The 18,049-nt window shown below is 49.8% G+C and overlaps 1 protein-coding gene across 10 annotated transcripts in view; it reads right to left on the bottom strand.

Moving 5' to 3' along the window:
* Nucleotides 1-18,049, bottom strand: part of LOC309646415 (uncharacterized protein) — a 66,666-nt gene that overhangs the window by 35,167 nt on the left and 13,450 nt on the right. The window contains exons 2-5 of one of the 10 annotated variants that reach the window (XR_014255346.1): nucleotides 10,659-10,780; nucleotides 8,869-8,937; nucleotides 7,342-7,423; nucleotides 401-2,044 (exon numbers count right to left, since the gene is read on the bottom strand). The exons of 8 other annotated variants lie outside the window; for them this stretch is intronic. The gene's annotated coding sequence lies outside the window, so the exon portion shown is untranslated. Of the gene's footprint in view, nucleotides 1-400; nucleotides 2,045-7,341; nucleotides 7,424-8,868; nucleotides 8,938-10,658; nucleotides 10,781-18,049 lie in introns of those variants that run through there. One more of the 10 variants, XR_014255343.1, reaches the window with a different exon arrangement.

Below are 18,049 nucleotides of genomic sequence, written 5' to 3'. Positions count from 1 at the left end.
AGCACCATCACAGGAGGGGTCTCTGCCCCCACAGAGTTTACAGTCTGACTGGGGGACTTAAGGAATGCTATAGGGCTGCTGCCCAGAGCCCAGAGAAGGAACAACATCCCCTGACCAAGCTGGAGGAGGAGCAGGTAGCAGGACGCGGCCTGGGTTGTGTTGGGGTCTTGGGAATTCCTTCTTCAAAGCTTTAAACTTAGGCTAGAACATCACCAATTTCCAGTAGATTGCTGAAGTCTTGCCTAGAGGCTTGAGGAAGGAGTCAGTGAACTCTCAAGGTCACTAAACAAAATGTATTATGAACTATTCAGACACAGAGAAAGATACCAAGAACAAGATCAGGAACACGTGTGTAGCCTTTCTTAGCTTAATAAATAAACCACCACCAATAGCACCATAGACCCCCTTGTTCTCTCTGCTGACATGCTTCTCATCATGAGTGCTCCGAGGTTAGCACTCTTCTGAATTTGGTGCGTACCAACCTCCAGGGTGTTCTCCACCCTAGGATTCCTGCCTCTCCTACGGGGAGAAAGCCAAAGAGGGCCTCGGTCAGCCTTCAGCATGAGCACTCTATTCATCCAAGGCTGCCTGATAGGGCTCTCCCCACTGCCCGGCTTCGCGCTCTCTCTCTCTCTCTCTCTCCCTTCCCAGATGGCTGAGCAGACAATCAATATTTATGTGAATCCACCAGGCCAGCTGGACAGAGAGACCCAGCAGACAGAGGCAGAGTCGCCATCCCCAACATGGGCGGGTTTTAACTCAGACACAAAGCAGGTGACCCAGGTGCCTGGTGCCTCTGGCTAGACTGAGGTCAGCATGAGCCAGGAGCCAACCAGGCCCTGCCACTCCAGTGGCCAGATCTGATGTGTGCCCCTGCTAGACATTTACAGCTCCTTTTCACTCTGGTGTTTAGCATGGTGAGATGCCTGGGTGAGGCTGAGGGGAAAATAATAAGCAGTTTATTCCCCCCTACAGAGCAAGGCAGCAATACAGCTGCATGGCTGACAGGAGTTTTGGAGAGGGGCCCATACTGCCCCAGGGCCCCAGTCCACCTACCAGCAGCCCTCTTAGCTCGTCACACATCACTCTCCTGAAGGGACACCCCGCCTCCCCTCAGTGTGGCCTCTTGGTTCTGGTCCCACTAGCCTAGCTCCAGCCTCCTCAGGAAGCCTTTCTTAGTCGAGCCTCCCTGGCCTTGAGCACTCATGCCCCATGTTCGTTCAGTTCTCACAAAATTAGTTGGCACAGTGGTAATTCCTCTTATGAAAATACAGCCTTATGTGCCATGAATGATCTTCCCTGCCACACTATAAGCTTCTAGAAAGCAGGGACCATGGCTGATCCATCCTGTGCATCTTTCACAACCATTTTCACAAGTGGCTCCATAAGTGTTTGTTGAATGACTGAATGATCTCTGCCCCCACATTTGCCTGAGGGTTTCTCAAGGATGGGGCCACCCATGTCTTATCTTTTCTTAGAATCTCCCAATAGAACCAATAAAGGGATACCCATTCCTGGTTGTTGAGTGAGTGGAGAAAAACCCCAGAAAAGTCTCTGCAGCTAGCCCACTCAGCCTCTCTTCCCTACCCAATGCTCACCTGCCCACCCATAGGTCCCTCCCAAGCAGCAGGAGCAGAACTAGCACAGCCTCATCATGTTCCTTTGAAACCCCTGGCTGATCCTGTTTTGGTTTGACTTGACTTGAGGCCCATTTCAGTCTCCACAACTGTCTGTAACACAACCATCCTAAGAAAAAGAAAGTGTGCTTCAGGCAGATTTCCTGCTAACACAGTGCTTTTACTGTATATTTGATCATCACAGGTGCATCTCCATTCTACAGATGAGGAAACTGAGGCTTAGGGAGATGGAGTGAAGGACCTGGAGCTTACAGTTTGGACAGCTATCTTCTGACTCCAGTCTGCCAGGTCACCTGACAGCCCTCTGCCTCTCTCCCCACCTGATGTGGGGTCACACAAAGTGCAGCCTCCAGAAAGTCATCACCTTTGGGCTGGAGAGAAAGTCTTTGAAGACAACTGAAAGTTCCCTGCAAAAAAGAAGACAGACATAGCCTTCAAGTTGGAACAAGGCTGGGGTTGCCCTCAGGGTTTCTGGCCAGACGGAGACTTTTGGTGGGGCCCAGCAGTTCCCGGTGGAGGCCAGCTCTGCCCAGGCCAGAGGGCGCTGCTACTGAGCCAGCACGGCCAGCGTGATGAACTCCATACTTCCTCCTGCCCCAGCAACTCAGAGGACGCCAGGTTTTCCAGCAGCACACGGATGCTCGGGGATGCTCTGAACCAGGGAGGCGCCGAGAAGCAGCGAGGCGTTCTTAGTCTCGACCAGACATGAACAGCACCCAGGTTCTCCTTCTCTTTGTTTTTTCCAGGGCCCATGGTGGTCACAGCTGCCACTTGCTGAGCATTCAGCACAGAGAGGCACTCTAAGTGCCTGCCTACACCGTCACCCATCTTCCCCACGAGGAGGGAGAGTCCCTAGTTACATGTGTCAACTGGGATTCAATGAGGTGAAGTAACTTGTGTGAAGACCTGGAGCTGTGTCAGTGTGCAGATCCAAATCCAGGTTTTTCTAAAGCCAATATCAACAGCCTCTCCACTGCTTCCATAAACTGTCATCTCCACTTCCCTGCTCATTAAGACTGCACCTCGCCTAGGCCAGGACATTTGTTTTTAATTCTATTTCTTTATTTGTAATAGGTCATATATTGAAAAAGCCCAAAACTCATATGTTACAAAAGAACATACCATGAAAAGTCTTCCTCCACTCTTGATCCCCAAACATGTAGTTACTCTTCCCAGAAGCAACTACTGTTACCTGTTTTCTGTATCTCCTTCCATGGATACACTGTGCAAAAGAAGTAATGTATAAATATTCTTTCCCCCACCCTTTTAAAACAAATGATCGTATATTAAACACATTGCTCTGTGCTTGTATATTTTTTTTTACTAAACAATGTGTTCCTGTAATTATTCCATATCCATACATAAAGTGTTCTCCACTTCTCTTTTTTTTTTTTTTATTAAGAATCAATTTTATTTATTTATTTTTGGTTGCATTGGGTCTTCATTGCAGTGTGCGGGTTTCTCACTGCAGTGGCTTCTCTTGTTGCGGAGCACGGACTCTAGGCACGCGGGCTTCAGTAGTGGCACATGGGCTTAGTTGCTCTGCGGCATGTGGGATCTTCCTAGAACAGGGATAGAACCCGTGTTCCCTGCATTGGCAGGTGGATTCTTAACCACTGCGCCACCAGGGAAGTACCTCTCCACTTCTCTTGATGATTGCAGGGTGTTCCATTGTCTACAAATCCATTTAACCAGTCCCCTATGATGGACACTAGGTCGTTTCCAACCCTTTGCTATGAAAAAGGATGTTACAGTGAGCAACTCTGTATACAAGGTCATTGTGCTCATGTGCAAGGACATCTGTAGGATAAATTCCTAGACATGAAATTGCTGAGTGGCAGGCTCTGGAATTAAACATTCCCAATGGGAAGCAGAACAGAATGGTGAGGAATAGACTGCTATCTTTCAGCCTGGCTCTGTCACTAACCAGCTGGGTGACCTCCAGCAAGCTATATGACCTCACTAATCCTTGGTTCCCTAGTCTGTTAAAATATTTGCTTCCTTGTAGGGTAGCTATGAGGGGTCAAGTAAAAGGTAATGTATATAAAGTGCCAGGCACAAAGCCTGGCTCACGGGGGTAAGGAGGCGATGGAGCAATGATCATCCCTGCCCCCCTCCCGCCCCATTCCCGGTCCGGGGAAAGAGCTTCTCCCATCGACTTGTCCTTTTCGCCTTCTCTATCCCCCTCCTGTATCAAACTGTGGTGCTCCCAGTGCCTCCTGGCACCATCTGCCTGGTACCACAGTTCTTTGTGTAGTTCAATATGTCTCTTGCCCATCAGATAATAAGTTCCTAGAGGACCAAGACCCTCTTACTCTTTCTGAAACACCCTCACCACCTGTCAGAGGTCCTGGCACACAGTAGAAGCTTGGTAAAAGTCTACTGAACTGAAACCAGCTCTGGAAATTACTCCTCACGGTGCAGCTTACTGGATTCTTGGTAATTTAGCAAAGACAGGTGTCACCTCCAGCCGTCAGGCTGAAGAGGCCACCAGCCTCCCTGTGCCGCTCTCTGAGGTTTGGTAATCAGGAAAGGTTTTCCAAAGGTGCCATATTTAAAATCCCCGCTTCTGCGCCCCACTCCATCTCCCACGCCACCCCCACACCCAGAGCTCGGTGTAAAGCATTCAGATATTCCACCCCTGGGAAGGGGGTGGAGGATCCTCCCTGGCCCCTGTCCATCCCTTCCCTAGTGTGTCCCAGGTTTGGATCGCACACCACCAGGAAGATCATCGCTAGGGACCGTTGCCCAGAGAGCGTAGGGAGGTGGGAGGAAATCATTTCGATTTCTCTCTGGAAGCATAAATGCTTTTTTAATTGCTGTCAAAGGCGGCTCCTTGGGAATGTATTATTGATAGCGATTGAAATGAAAGAGACGGAAAAAAGCAGCAATCTCTCCTTTGCTGGCTCACTGCCCTCCCTCCCCTGCCCTCCCACCTTTCTTCTTCCCTGGGGCCTGAGACGGCCCACTCCTCAGAGCTCACAGCCCTCTTTCTCCACACCCCCCATCTCTCTCCTCCGCACCTGCCTCCTCCTTTCCTTTTCCCCAGCGTTCCTGACTTTCTGTCTGTCCCTCTGCCTGCCTTGCAGTACCTCTGTCACTCTCACCCTCTGCCTCTTCCCTTAGCCTGTCTCCAGGTTCTCCAACCTCACGTCTTTGCTTCTCCTCACCCTGCTGTAAATCCCCGGCCCACCTAAGTTCCTGCCATTCAGCCATTGCTTTATTCTCTCTCCTCCCTTCCTTTCCCATTCCAGCTCCTCTAACCACTGCGTTCTTCCTTTCCCTTAGCCCCTCATTCTCTCCCTTTTCTGCCTGGGCTCCTTTTTTGGGGGTCTTGGACCCTTACCAACAAGGAGAAAGGCCAGGCTATCATGTGGTGTTTCCTGACCCCCAAACTTAGGATTGGAAAAATTTCATTTCCATCCTCCGATTGTACCTAGGCCTCTACCCATTCCCCAGATTCCCAGCCTTTAATCTTTGGTTCATGCCAGTCAGTCCACTGAACTTCTGTCTATCCTGCTGGCTGTGTTTGGGGCCAAAGCTAGCAGTACCCAGGGAAGCTGCTCCTGAGGATACCAGGTGTAGAAAACCCCCATGCTCCCTGCATCACTCACACGGGTGTCTCTTATCCTGTGCCATCAGCGGCTTCTCCTGCAGTAGGTCTCAGTTGCACCTCTCTATTTTAACTGGAAGATGCCCCAGGTTCCAGTGTGGGCCGGACCCAGTCTCTCCAGCAAGGGTCTCCTGTGTCTTTAAGAAAGCAGGAGCCTGGGGCTCCTCTGGTGGCGCAGTGGTTAAGAATCCACCTGCCAATGCAGGGGGACACAGGTTCGAGCCCTGCTCCCAGAAGATCCCACGTGCCACAACTACTGAGCCCATGTGCCACAACTACTGAGCCCATGTGCCACAACTACTGAGCCTGTGCTCTAGAGCCCATGCTCCTCAACGAGAAGCCACCGCAATGAGAAGCCCGCGCACCACAACGAAGCTCTCCGCAACTAGAGAAAGCCTGCGCACAGCAACAAAGACCCAATGCAGCCAAAAATAAATAATTATAAAAAAGGAAAAAAAAAGAAAGCAGGAGCCTGCAGGCACCACCAGCTCCTCCCCTCCCCCTTCCCAGGCTAGGGGGAGGGGAGCAAAGATGGATATTCCCGCAGTGCCCCCTTCAGAGGAGCTCATAAATAATGGCTGATCTTCCCTCGGGGGACAGGAACCGTTCTGCTCTTGTGGAGCCTGGGGAAAGGGTGACAAGGCTAATTTATCTATCTCCTCCTGTGCTCACACACCAGTGAGAGAACAAGCCACTTTCCCCTCTTTCCCTGCCCGGTTCTCCCTCCCAGAATCTGTGAGAAAAGGGAATGGGATGAGGAAGAGAAAAGCGCCAGTGTCCTGCGTCCCTGAGGCTTTGGATATGCCCACCCTTCACCACCGCCCCAAACTGATTCCAGAGCAGCCTCAGAGCAGCCGACACACCCACCCTCCCTCCAGATCCCCACACTCACCTTCCACCCCACAGAGCCAGCGGCCATGGTCAGAGCCTACCGCACACCCCAAGGGGCCAGAGCACTTGCTGTGAAAGCAAACCTAGTTGCGTATGATGTTCACGTGGTTTTAGGTTTTAGACCAGAATGCAGTGGATTCTCCAAACCCCTCTGACAGTCTTCCAGTTCCTTCTTCTCCCATGTGCCTCAGCACCCCTTTCTCTCCCCACAGAACTCCCCCACATTGGGCTCTCCACAACCCACCAGTTCAGCCAGCTCACAGTTGGCTTCAGCTCAGCTGGTCTGCCCCGACTCATTTCCACATCAGTGCTGCCAGGTCATTGCTTCCACCTGCCTGTTACGTCCATGGCCTCCACAGGGAGGGGTTTGAAGCCATGGAAGATTTCTGAGGCTGCACTCTTTCACTATACTATATCTTAATCCTACCCTCATTCGGGACAGGCCATCCTGAAGGGCACACCACCACCATCATTACCACCCTACCCCCACCCAAGGCCAAAGGCAGACTGGCTGGGACCCTAGGCCCGTTAAGTACTGCCTTGGGGTTAAGGTAATGTCAGGTCTGGCTCCTAATGAAGATGTGGGGAGGCAGGCAGGGGTCTGGAGAAGCACACTGTCTCTGTGCTAGTCATCAGTGCAGCAGATAATCAATTAGCAAGGGCTTTCAGCAGGTGGCCAGACCCCAGACCCGGGCCATCCCAACCTATCCCTATCCCAGGCGACCTCTGTTGTTCCCCCTGCGCTCCCTCCACCAAGCTAGCACGCTTCACCACAGTCGGGACTGCTGAGACTTACTGTCATTCCCAGCAACTGACTGATCTCTATCTCTCCAGCTCTCTTTCTCATCTCTTTCCCTGCAACTCTTTTCTGCATCTCTTCGTACTTTCTCCCCATTTCTTCCATTTCTTTTCTGCCTCTCCCCTTCTCTCTCTCTCTCCCTCTGACCCCTGCTGCCTCTTCTTTCTCCCTCCTTTCTTCCCTCCTCCCATTCTCCTCCAGGCTTCATTCCCCCCTCTCCTTAGTCCCTCCCCACCTCCCAAACCAGCACCACCTTGCCTCCTGTGACTATATTTAGCTCAGAGGTGGGGGTTTTACAAAGGCGCCTCAGGAGCTGGCGTCTAGTCTTGAAGGGTCTGTCAGTGTTTCCATAAGAGGCTCAGCTGGAATGAGTTTATAAGTGAGCTGTTTCCTTTCCTTACCAGCACCAAGTCCTGGGCTGAGTGAGGGCAGGGAGGAGGCCTCCAAGTACGTTGAAGCGTTCTCCCCAGAGGTGGGTAAGCTCTTCAGGAGAGAAAGAAACTGCAGGTTAATTTGGAGAGCAGCGACCAGGTGCCCAGGTGACCAGGCAAATTAGGACTCTGCCAGTCCGCCTGCCAATGCAGGAGACACAGGTTCGAGCCCTGGTCCGGGAAGATCCCACATGCCCCAGAGCAACTAAGCCCGTGCGCCACAACTACTGAGCCTGCGCTCTAGAGCCCACGAGCCACAACTACTGAGCCTGCGTGCCACAACTACTGAAGCCCAGACGCCTAGAGCCCGTGCTCCGCAACAAGAGAAGCCACCGCAATGAGAAGCCCATGCACCGCAACGAAGAGTAGCCCCCGCCCTCCGCAACTAGAGAAAGCCCGCGTGCAGCAACGAAGACCCAGTGCAGCCAAAAATAAATAAATTAAGTAATTTAAAAAAAAATTTAAGACTCTGCCATGGGTTAGGACTTTCAGGAGCCTAAGGATAGGGCCCATCCTAACCACAGAGCAAGCAGTAATGTGACCTGAGGGGAAGTGGCTCAAATGTCAACTACTGGTGTGTGCCCAGACCTTACTGTGCATAAACATCCATCCATTCATTTCCTCCTGAGGTTTGGGGGATGGCTTTGAGTGAGAGGTAGGGCCAGCATTATAATGCCCCTTTTACAGATGTGGAAATCAAGATCCAGAGGGAGAAGTAATCTGCCCAAGGTCACAGCTAATTATTTCATGCATTCACTCACTCCATCAGATATTTAGTGAGCACCTACTACCTACAGATATCGTGTTATATACTGGGCATACTCAGTGACAGCTAGAACTGGAACCCAGGGTCGGGATACACAGGCCCATGAGTTTTCTATGATGAAACCACAATGCAGCCTTCAGGACAGAGTTATTGGTTCAACTGGTAAGTGGTGGTTGAACCTGAGCAGTAAGCAAAGGCACAGCCCTATATGGAACATCTCCAGCCCTTTGGCCTTTCCCCTCCCTGGCTTGAGAGGGGCCCCACTGCAGAGTTTCTCTGACAGGTGGGCAAAGAACAAGAGGAAAGAAAGCCTGAGCCAGCAGAATTCTTGGCTCCTTGGGCCTTTACCTTTCTAAGCCCAACCACAAATGCCATACTGACCACCCCACGGGAGGCCGGGTGGGAAGAAATCCTGACTCAGTTCAGAGCAGGGCTTCAGCAAATGAGAAGAGGCGTGGGGCGGGGGGGATTCCATTTCATCTATTCCTCCACCTTTCTGCGACAGAGCAAGTTACTTCCCAGCTTCTCTCTCAGTGCCACACCTATTTCTTCCTCCTTGGCTGGGAACGTCGTTGTCGTTTATAACGTGAGATCTTGTGGATGGGTTAAAGGACTGGGGAGCCGGGAGAGTTGTTCAGGACTTGTAAGAAGGACCATGCGGTGCATTGCCTGAGAGGATGTGCAGTTTCCCTAAGTCTCATCCATCCATTCATCCACTTAACCTAATTTACTGGACACCTAACAGACAAAAGCTGACGTCCATTTTTCCTCTTTCTCTGGCTTCTTTCTCTTCACGAGATCTGCGTGTAGGAAGCGGGAGACTTTTTAGAGGTCATTTCTTCAGCAGATAGACTGATTTCCCCAGGTAGCTCACACCTATAGTGAATAATCTTTGCTGCCCAGAAGCTTTTATTATGTTGAACCTGAAGGCCTCCAGCACCATCTAAGCTGTGTTCACTGCCTCCCTGACTCTTCCATTTCTCCTCTTTGCTGCCCTGGTTTTCATTTGTTTCCTCATTCTCATGGCTCTGGGACAGAGCTGTGGACTTCAAGTCAGAAAACCTCATTTTGAATTCCAGCTCTGTCACTCACAGTGGAATGACCATAGCCTTCAATTCTTTGAGCCTCAGTTTCTTCCTCTGTAAAAATGAGTATAATAATACGCAGTTGCTGTGAGGATCAAATGAGATAATGAATGGGAAGCAGGTTTGTAAACTGTAAACTGCCGTACTCGTGTGAACGCTTATCATTAATTTCCCCTGTTTGTCGGACACCACAGAGAGAGGAGCTGGGAAAGCAGCAGAACTCCAGGTCAATACATCTGAATTGGAACTCTGCCCTCTGGCTCTCCTGGCGACCCTGGGAAAGTGGCATAACCTCTGAGCCTCGGTTTCCCCAACAGGAAAGGAGGAGTCATTAGACCCATTTGCGTCCCTAGCTGAGGAGGTGAGTTGCTCATAAACAGTGTTACTCAGTCTATTTCAGAGACACTTCTGAGCTCACCACTGTCAATTACAGTTTATTGAGCACACAGATGCAGTCTCCTGGGCTGGATAAACAGATCTTTCAAAGGTCTAGGCCTTGCCCAGGAACAGCAGCCAAACTGGCCCAGCCCTGCCAAGGAGCACAGCAAGGTGCCTTCTCACCACACATGTGCCTCTGCTCCTGGATGAACTGACCTGAGCAGAAATGACAACTGGGTCTCTCCCCTGGCACAGGCCACCAAAGCCAGTGAGACCCTAAATGGTCAGAAAGAAGCAAGGGTTTCCTCATCATATCTGGGTCCTCTCTGCTGTGGAGAGCTACTGACCTCTCCTTCTCAATGTCCTTTCCACTTCTGCTGTCCTCCTGGAGGTGTCTCAAGGTGACATTGTGGCAGTAACCTCCTAACTGGTCCTCACAGATTTGGCCTCGCTTTTCTCCCATCCATCCCACTCACTGCTGTCAAATTAATCTTCCTAAAATACTCCTGTAGCCTCTTGGTTTCCTGCTTGGCACCATGATCCCCATTGCCTAAAGGATAAAGTTCAAGCCGGATGAGGTCTGACATCGAGGGAAAAACAACTTCAGAACCAAGAGAATCCTGGCTCTGCCCTTGACGGGAAGGTTACTGCAAACTCTCTGAGTGTCAGTTTTCTCAACTGCCAAATGAGGCCAATAGTACTGATATTCTACTACTGTGATTCAACTTTAAAATATATATAAGGTACTGTGCCTAGCCCATAGAAGTCACTCTGTATGCATTAGCCCCCTTCTGCTTTCCTCGCTATTACTTCCCTCCACACCCCTCCACGAGACGCAGAGTGCACCTAACTGCACCCGCACCCTGGGAATTCTGGGACACAACCAATACACCATGTTTACAAGGGCCAGGAGAGGGGCACTGAGAAGAAGGTAAAGGGCTTTGGGATAATGAGCAGGCTTCTGGCACATCAGGCTTAAGGCTTCAAACGAAAAGGGAAGATAAAGTCTGTTCCAAGTACTGTGAGCATGGGGAGCTCCGGAAAGGCAAGAAACTCACCTGAGATGAGAACTCCTGTGCTTGATGTAGAAGAAAGGCTTTTTTAGGTAACTGAGCACATCACTTAAATGGCCTTGGCTCAGCCCTTGGGGAACCTGGTCCATGTTCTTTCAAAGAAGAAACTAAAACCAAAAACCAAAACAAATGAACAAAACAAAAAAAAAACAGGCAATATTAGCTGCAGAGTTCCTGCTCCAGCAGCCAAGAGCACTGAGGAGCCCGCGGACATGGGGCCAGTGGGCGCAGCAACATCAAGATGACTTCATTTACTGAGTTATCAAAAACCACGTCTGCCAAGAAGGAGTATGAGTCACCAGGACCCACAGGAAGGAGGGCCAGGGGTGGGGTGGGGTAGGCAGCATGACATGGTAAGAAAAGCAAGTATTTTGAGGACACACAGGTTCAGATATTGACAGAGCTTTGGGGCCTTAAATTCTCTGCGTCTCAGCTTCCTTATCTTCAAAAACCCGGGATAACCTAAATGCCAATTGCACAGCATTGTTTTAGGGATTAAATGAATTAATCTGTGCAAAAGCCTTTAGCAATAAATGTTACTTATTTTGACAGCTGAGTTCTTAATTTTCCCCAAAGTTAGAGAAAGAAGGGTCACATTCTCTCCTCGTCTTCCACTGCCCCTGACAAGAATACTTGGCTTCAATTAGACGGACCTCAACTCTGATATTCTTCAGAGGGATGCCTCCCCGAAGTTTGGGCCTCCCTGAGTTCCAGCCACTCCCTGGAAGGTCAGACCCACTTGGTCCAGATCCTTCAAAACTTCAAGACCTGCATCAATCCAGACAGACTTTCCCTGACAATCCCAGTGCCAGGCATCTTGCCATCCTCGGAACACCCACAGCACTTCCCTTCTGATTCAAGCAACAACAAATCACAGACCATTCTGGGACATTCTTGTGTCATTCACATCTCATTTTATTATGCTGTTGGGTAATTTTCATGGGTGTAAGTTTTTACAGCCAGATACACCATAGCCTTTTCATAACTCTTCCTGCAGCTACAACAAAACTAGTCACATACTTGATGCTAAAGCTATTTTGAATGAGCGAAGGAGCTGAGCTTAGTTAGAGCATTAGGCTAACGAGATCAGGGCTTAGGGTCCAGGCTATAGATGGTTCTCAGAGTCCAGGCCACCCAGGCTGTTCTGTGCTGCTGGTCAGTCAAGGATGGGACAAGTGAGCATGAATGAACCTTCCACCACCTCCCACCACCACAGCCAGAACAAAGGCACCTGCCCTGCAGAGGGGGCGCAGAGCCTTTTGCTCCTTCACCTTACTGCTTTCTGTGATACTGATCTAGTTCAAAGTGACTGGGACCTTGTAGGAGAGGAAACGACCAGATGGAACCAGATTGAGACAGCAATGCAGATGCTGCTACACAGACTAGGGCTGGAGAAAAACTCAGGCAGGCTAGGACTAGAGTCCAAAAGAACAAGTGTCTCTGTGCTAATGTGAAAGTAGATGGTGCTGGGTATCTAATCAGCCTGATAGGGCACAGCAGCAGGTAATGCAGGGGGCAGCCAATTATTTGGAGTCCACGAGGGTGGTGGCCACTGGGAGAGCAGTTGAAATACAGAAGGACCCCAGCCAAGGTAGCATCCAGGCTTGGGGAGGCACCTGTGGACTGGGCCACAGTCAAGCTGAAGACAGAAAGGCACTGGTTCCCTGTCTGATTGGAAAGGGCTCCCAGCGGGGACACAGGAGCCTGGTGGGTGTGGCTGACTCATTAGTCCTAGGTTGGAACATTCTTCAGCTTCCCTCCCTCAGGCATTTCTAGCTAGGATATTCTTCCTTTCATCTCAGCACAGGCCAGAGGGGAAGAATATTGTGGAGATAATGAATACAAGTCCTGCTTCTCTCAACGGTAATTCAAAAACTGGATATGGCCAGAAGCCAAGATAGGTACAGGAACCAGGGAAAACAGAGGGAAGGAACAAACAAAAGGAGTGACTGACAAATCTGTCTTCAATACACCAAAGAGTCCTGTTAGTCTAATGCATTAAAACAATATCTCGTATGTAGAGAAATCCCCTAATAGGGTGACCTGTCCAAAATGTGACCTTTAGATGTGATAATGCATACCTGCAAAATTTCAGGTCCCTTTGCTCTTGTGGGTAAAACCACCCCCAGATGATTCCCTGAATGGTGGGGTCTTGGATAGAAAAGGATAGAAGCAAGACCTCCAGGTTTTGTGGAGTTTTGAGGCAAACAATACAGTTATTTCAGTATCAGGGGTCAGAAGGTGCAGGGTGGACAACATCTCAAGAGGCTGTACAATTGCCCATTGACAGACTGCTACTCCCTCACCCAGTCTTAGTGACCTACCATCCTTAGGGCTGTTCCTGGAAGTCAGTGCAGCTGGGGCCACCCCAAACTGAGGACTTTGCTTCTGAGTCCCTCCATGGCCTCACCTGCCCCATCAGGACAGTAATGTCTGGAGGCTTGCCCCTTCCTCCGTTATCTGTACACTCTAACATGCTTATCCTGATGAAGTCAGGTTAAACCAAACTCCAGGGACAGCCTGGAAGGGGAAAGGAAGTAAGAAAAGGTCAGTGTATAGCAGGAGATGTAGGAGGAAGAAGAATTCACTCCTGTTCCCTGAGGCTAGTGGGAAAAGGCAACTTTTTTTTTTTTTTTTTTTTAATGAATATGGGCCTCAGGTCCAATATTAGTCCGGATTTTTTCCATTGCAATGAAAAGAACCCAACTATACCTGGCCTGAGCAAAATCCATGAGTATATCAGGCCTGCCTGCGTACAGAGATCTCATGACATGGTCAGGACTGGTTTCTTTCCCATTTGCAGCTGGACTTTCTACATTGGCTCCACTCTCCTGGAAGCATTGACAAGATGGCCCCACAACTCCAGGTGTTAATCCTACTAGCTTCGATTCTACCTGAAGGAATTTCGACCAAAGTCCCAGAATTGAGTCTCATTGCCAGGTATGGAGTCAGGAGTGGGGTCAACTGTTCCCAAACTGCAAGATTTTAGCATGAGGAAGCAGTGATTTTTCAAAGAAAAATCAAAGTGCTGTTACCAGAAGCAGACAAACATACAAATGACCACTACTGACCCTATCTTTAATCAGTGGGTCAAGTTTCCTTAATATGAAGACATCCAATTTAACTACTAAAGTATGTTTCAGGGTTAGGCGAAGCATTTAAACAAATGGATGCTATGAGGAACTTCTGACAAACTCCTGGCCCCTCAAGAGCCAGAGTCAGTCTTATCGACCTTTGTTTCTTCAGTCTTAAAACAGAGGTCAGTGCATCTGACTTGAATACCTCCAAGGTATTTTTAAAAAACTGTGAGTTCAAGAAAAATGAAGAATGTTTAGCAAAAATTTCATCTCTCCTGGGTGTCCAGTAGAGGCAGAAACCACTTGTAAAATTCTGGTTTTCGTAATTCAGGGGATGCAATGACTTCAGATTGAGAGAGCTGTGATGAAAGCCGAGATAATTCAGAGCCCAGACAGAGGAGGTTTTGCTTCCTGTGTGACAGGAGAAGGTAAGAGAAATATCCCTGGCCGTGGACTGGGATGGAAGGAATGGGAATCCAGGAAAGGGAACTGGAAATGCGGCTGTGATAGCTGGTGTGTAAGGGAGCCCCTGCCAACCCGTCCTAGAGGGCAGAGACTGCATCAGTTACCTCATTGGGGTTGAGTTTATACACCAAGATGCCAGACCCAGTAATAAACTATTTTGTGAACTCTAAACTTCTGACTAAATGTTAAGAGAGGGCAAGTAAAGGCAGAGGGATAGGGATGGAGGAAAATCAGAAGTCCAGGAGCCATGGGCCCCAGGCTTTGGAAGAGAAAATATGGGCTTTGGAGTAAGGAAACTAGGTTTGAAAACTAGTACTGCTACATACCAACTGTGTGACCTTGGATAAGTTACTGAACCTCTCTGACCTTCACTTTCCCCTTCAATAAAATGAGGATAATGAGTTTTCATAAACTCAAATACAGTAGCCTAACTAAAACCTTTATCACCTTGGAAATTCAGAAGTGTCTGATCAATGGTGGGTATAGACCCCACCCAAGACCTCCCATTTCAAAGGTTTTTGAGCATTTCAACATTGTTCTGCCACAGGCAGCCTCAGAAACAGATGAGGGAGAAGAGGGTGAGTTCTCAAAGGGAGAACCATTGACCCTACTCTTCACCTCCTCACTTAATATCTGTGGCTTGCAAGGACGTCAGAGACCTATATCCCTGTTCCTAGGCCTGGCAAAACCAAAATTAGCCCAGACCAGGCAGATGGCATGTTGCTCCTTCTTAAAGACCTCCAGGTGGCAGACTTCTCGGCCTGCCTGCCTCTGGAATCTGTTAGTTAGGATGCTCTTGTGACTAACTCCAAACCCTCCAGCACCAACCAAAGTTTATATTCATTCAAGTATTCATTCAGTGTTGATTCATTTTTTGCTGTAATAAACTACTGGGCACCTGTTGTGCCAGGCACCATGCCAGCTGCTGGAAATACAAAATGAATAAGATGCTTTGCCCTCAGGGAGCCTGGAGTCTAGTGGGAAGGAGACACAGCAATAGACCATCATCATAGTACACAGTAAGTGCCTCAACAGAGGTCACCTCTGCACACTTTGGAAGCCCCGAGGGGCACCTAACCTGGGTTTGGGAGAGAGAACTCAGGGAAGGCATCTCAGAGGAGGTGACACTTGAGCTGAGTCTTAAGAGACTGCTGAGCAAGCAGATCTGAGCAACAGTTACTTTGAGAACTATTTCTCAGCCTTTATCACACAAGAAGCCTAACAATTGGTTACTGTCAGGCTGATTATCTCATGGAGATGATATCACGCTGAAGGCACTGGGGTAATTACCAAGCAGAAGTTACAGCCCAATGCCTGTGATTCCAGGGTGATGACAACTTGGGCACCATGGACTCTTATGGTGAATGATGCCCTAAGGTCCTAGAAGCAGGTGGTCCCGTTGGAAAGCACCACAGGGCTTGCTGCAGCCTCCATGTTCAATGGAAGGTGCAGGAATGGAGGCCTGGTCCTCACAGAGATTGGGCGTGGTGGCCCACTGGGGAAGGGTGTGGAATCATTTTCTCTTCACGAAGAATCAGCTAGATGGGATGGTGATAAGGACCATCCGGCCTGGAATGTGGAAGGGAAGAACCAGATGACCTCTGGAGGCTCCTCTGATAAGAAGTTTCAGAATTTGGCTCTTTATTTCTAACTTATCCCAAGGATCTTGCCTCAGAGTGCTGCCATTGGTCTTTCCCTCAGACTAATTAGCCAGGTTTCACACCACCATAGGCAAGGCATCCATGCATCCCACTCCCATGCTTCCATGCCGCAGGTGTGGGGAGCCCACAGAGGCCTGCAGAAGTTGAGCACTTTGCAAAAGGCCACTCAGGGAACCAAAAATAGAACATTGTCTGTGGCCACTCCAATCGGTCAGGTAAGCCACACCCCTCCACACAATGCAAAGAAAAATAGCTTTTCCTGCCTACACACTTTCTCTCCACCCCCAACCACCAAATCCCAGAAGAAACTAAGCAGATAAATGAAGCCAGCCTAGAGCCACCAGCTGAAGCAGCCCCTATGCGCCTGTCCTTGGCTCTGGTGGACGCACTCTCTCCGGCACCCTCACTTTCAGCTCCAGCAGATGAGGGTGCCTCTAAGGCAGAACTGCAGACCCCAAATGTCAGCGTGGCATGGAGTGCTGGGGAGACTCGCAAGTCTTAAAATGCCCCCTATCTCAGTTATCATCCTCTTTCTGTTTCTGGTGTGTGCCTGTCAGAATCTGAATAAGAAGGATTCAGATTAGACCTTCCGAAGAATTTACTTATTTCTAATAGATAAAAGAGGAATGTGTAATAACCCAAGGAGGCAGCAGAGTTTCCTTCTCAGGGGGATTTTGAGGAAGAGGGCGCTCTACCTGGTGAGCCTTACAAGGGTCTGTTTGGAGGCAGGGGTGTGGACTAAGCGACTTCCCAGGAGCACAGGGCGTGGCTCCTCCAGAGGTCAGGCTGAGACCCCAAGGGCTCCGGGGCAGAGCGGGGCAGACAGTCTTTGGGGAGGGACACCACCCCAGCCCTCAGGACCCTCCCTTCACCTGGGGCTGCCCTCCATCTGCCTACTCTCCCTCTCCCCAACCCTCCCCACGCCCAGGTCAAATACAGGGAGTAGGTGTCCTTTTCACAGAAATGTTCACCATCCTCAGTCCCTGCTTTCTGGAGGCTGTTAAACTGAGATGGAGGGACTTCCCTGGTGGTCCAGTGGTTAAGAGTCCGCCTTCCCATGCAGGGGACGCGGGTTGGATCCCTGGTCGGGGAACTAAGATCCCACATGCCGCGGGGCAACTGAGCCTGCGAGCCACAGCTACTTGAGCTCGCACACCTCAACGAGAGAGAAAACCCGCACGCCACAACTAGAGAGAAGCCCGCGCACTGCAACGAAGACCCGACGCAGCCAAAAAAAATAAAATAAAGAAAATAAATAAATAAATATTAAAAAAAAAAACAAACAGAGATGGACAAGCAGACTAGCCAGACATTTAAAACCTCTCTTTCCTCCCTGCCCTGGCCACTCTGGGTTGGTCTGGACACTGTACTCATATGTCCATTGTTTCTTTTAAGTAGCACAGAAGGGTGAGGGCACAGCAGGCTTGGTCAGAATGTCTAGAGCTGGTCCCACCTCTGTGACTTACTGGTTAGCAGCTCTCTCTGAGCTTCACTTCCCATGAAATGAGCATAATGCCACCTACGTCTTAGGACCACCAGAGTGAAAGGAGATAAGGCAAGTGAGGTGGCTTGCCCATTGTCTGGCACATAAATATTAGTTGGATGAATGACTGAAAGGTAAGTGTCCAACCTAAGCATTTGCCCAGGCCCCAGTGGGAACACTTCAGTTCACTCTGTGTTTGGAAGGGGTCATGAAGATAGGGCCTAAGGAGCTGCCTAAATAAGGGGAGAGACTGAAGGGCCCTAGATCCCGGAGTAAAAAGCCTGAGCCTCCTCTGCAGAGCAAATTCCACCCTGGGTTTCTGTGAGGGTCCACCTCCTGTGGTCTATCCCAGGTGAAAACATGAAGGAAGGAGGATTTCTGGAATCCAGGATCCAGTGTCAGCTTGAGAACAAACCAGTGGGGCTAGAATTCATTTCCTGGGATGGAGGCAGAACTACTGCTGCCTCCCCTTTGCTGCAGCCTTTCCCAGCCAGGGCTGCTCTCCCCAGGTCTCCCTGGTACCACCCAAGCCTAGAAAGCCTGAAGCCTGAAGAACTGGCCCGAGGTGTGCAGGGTGAGAAAGCCTGTCAACTCAAGGTAGGGGACAAGAGCCTAGGTCAGCAGGCAGAGGACCTCATTACGGTCCTGCCACATGAATTGTGTGATCTCATGCAATCCTGTCTGAGCCTC

This window comes from Balaenoptera physalus (genome assembly GCF_965194825.1).
Source record: "Balaenoptera physalus genome assembly, chromosome: 1".
NCBI lineage: Eukaryota > Metazoa > Chordata > Mammalia > Artiodactyla > Balaenopteridae > Balaenoptera > Balaenoptera physalus.
This window is presented reverse-complemented; position numbering and strand designations above follow the sequence as displayed.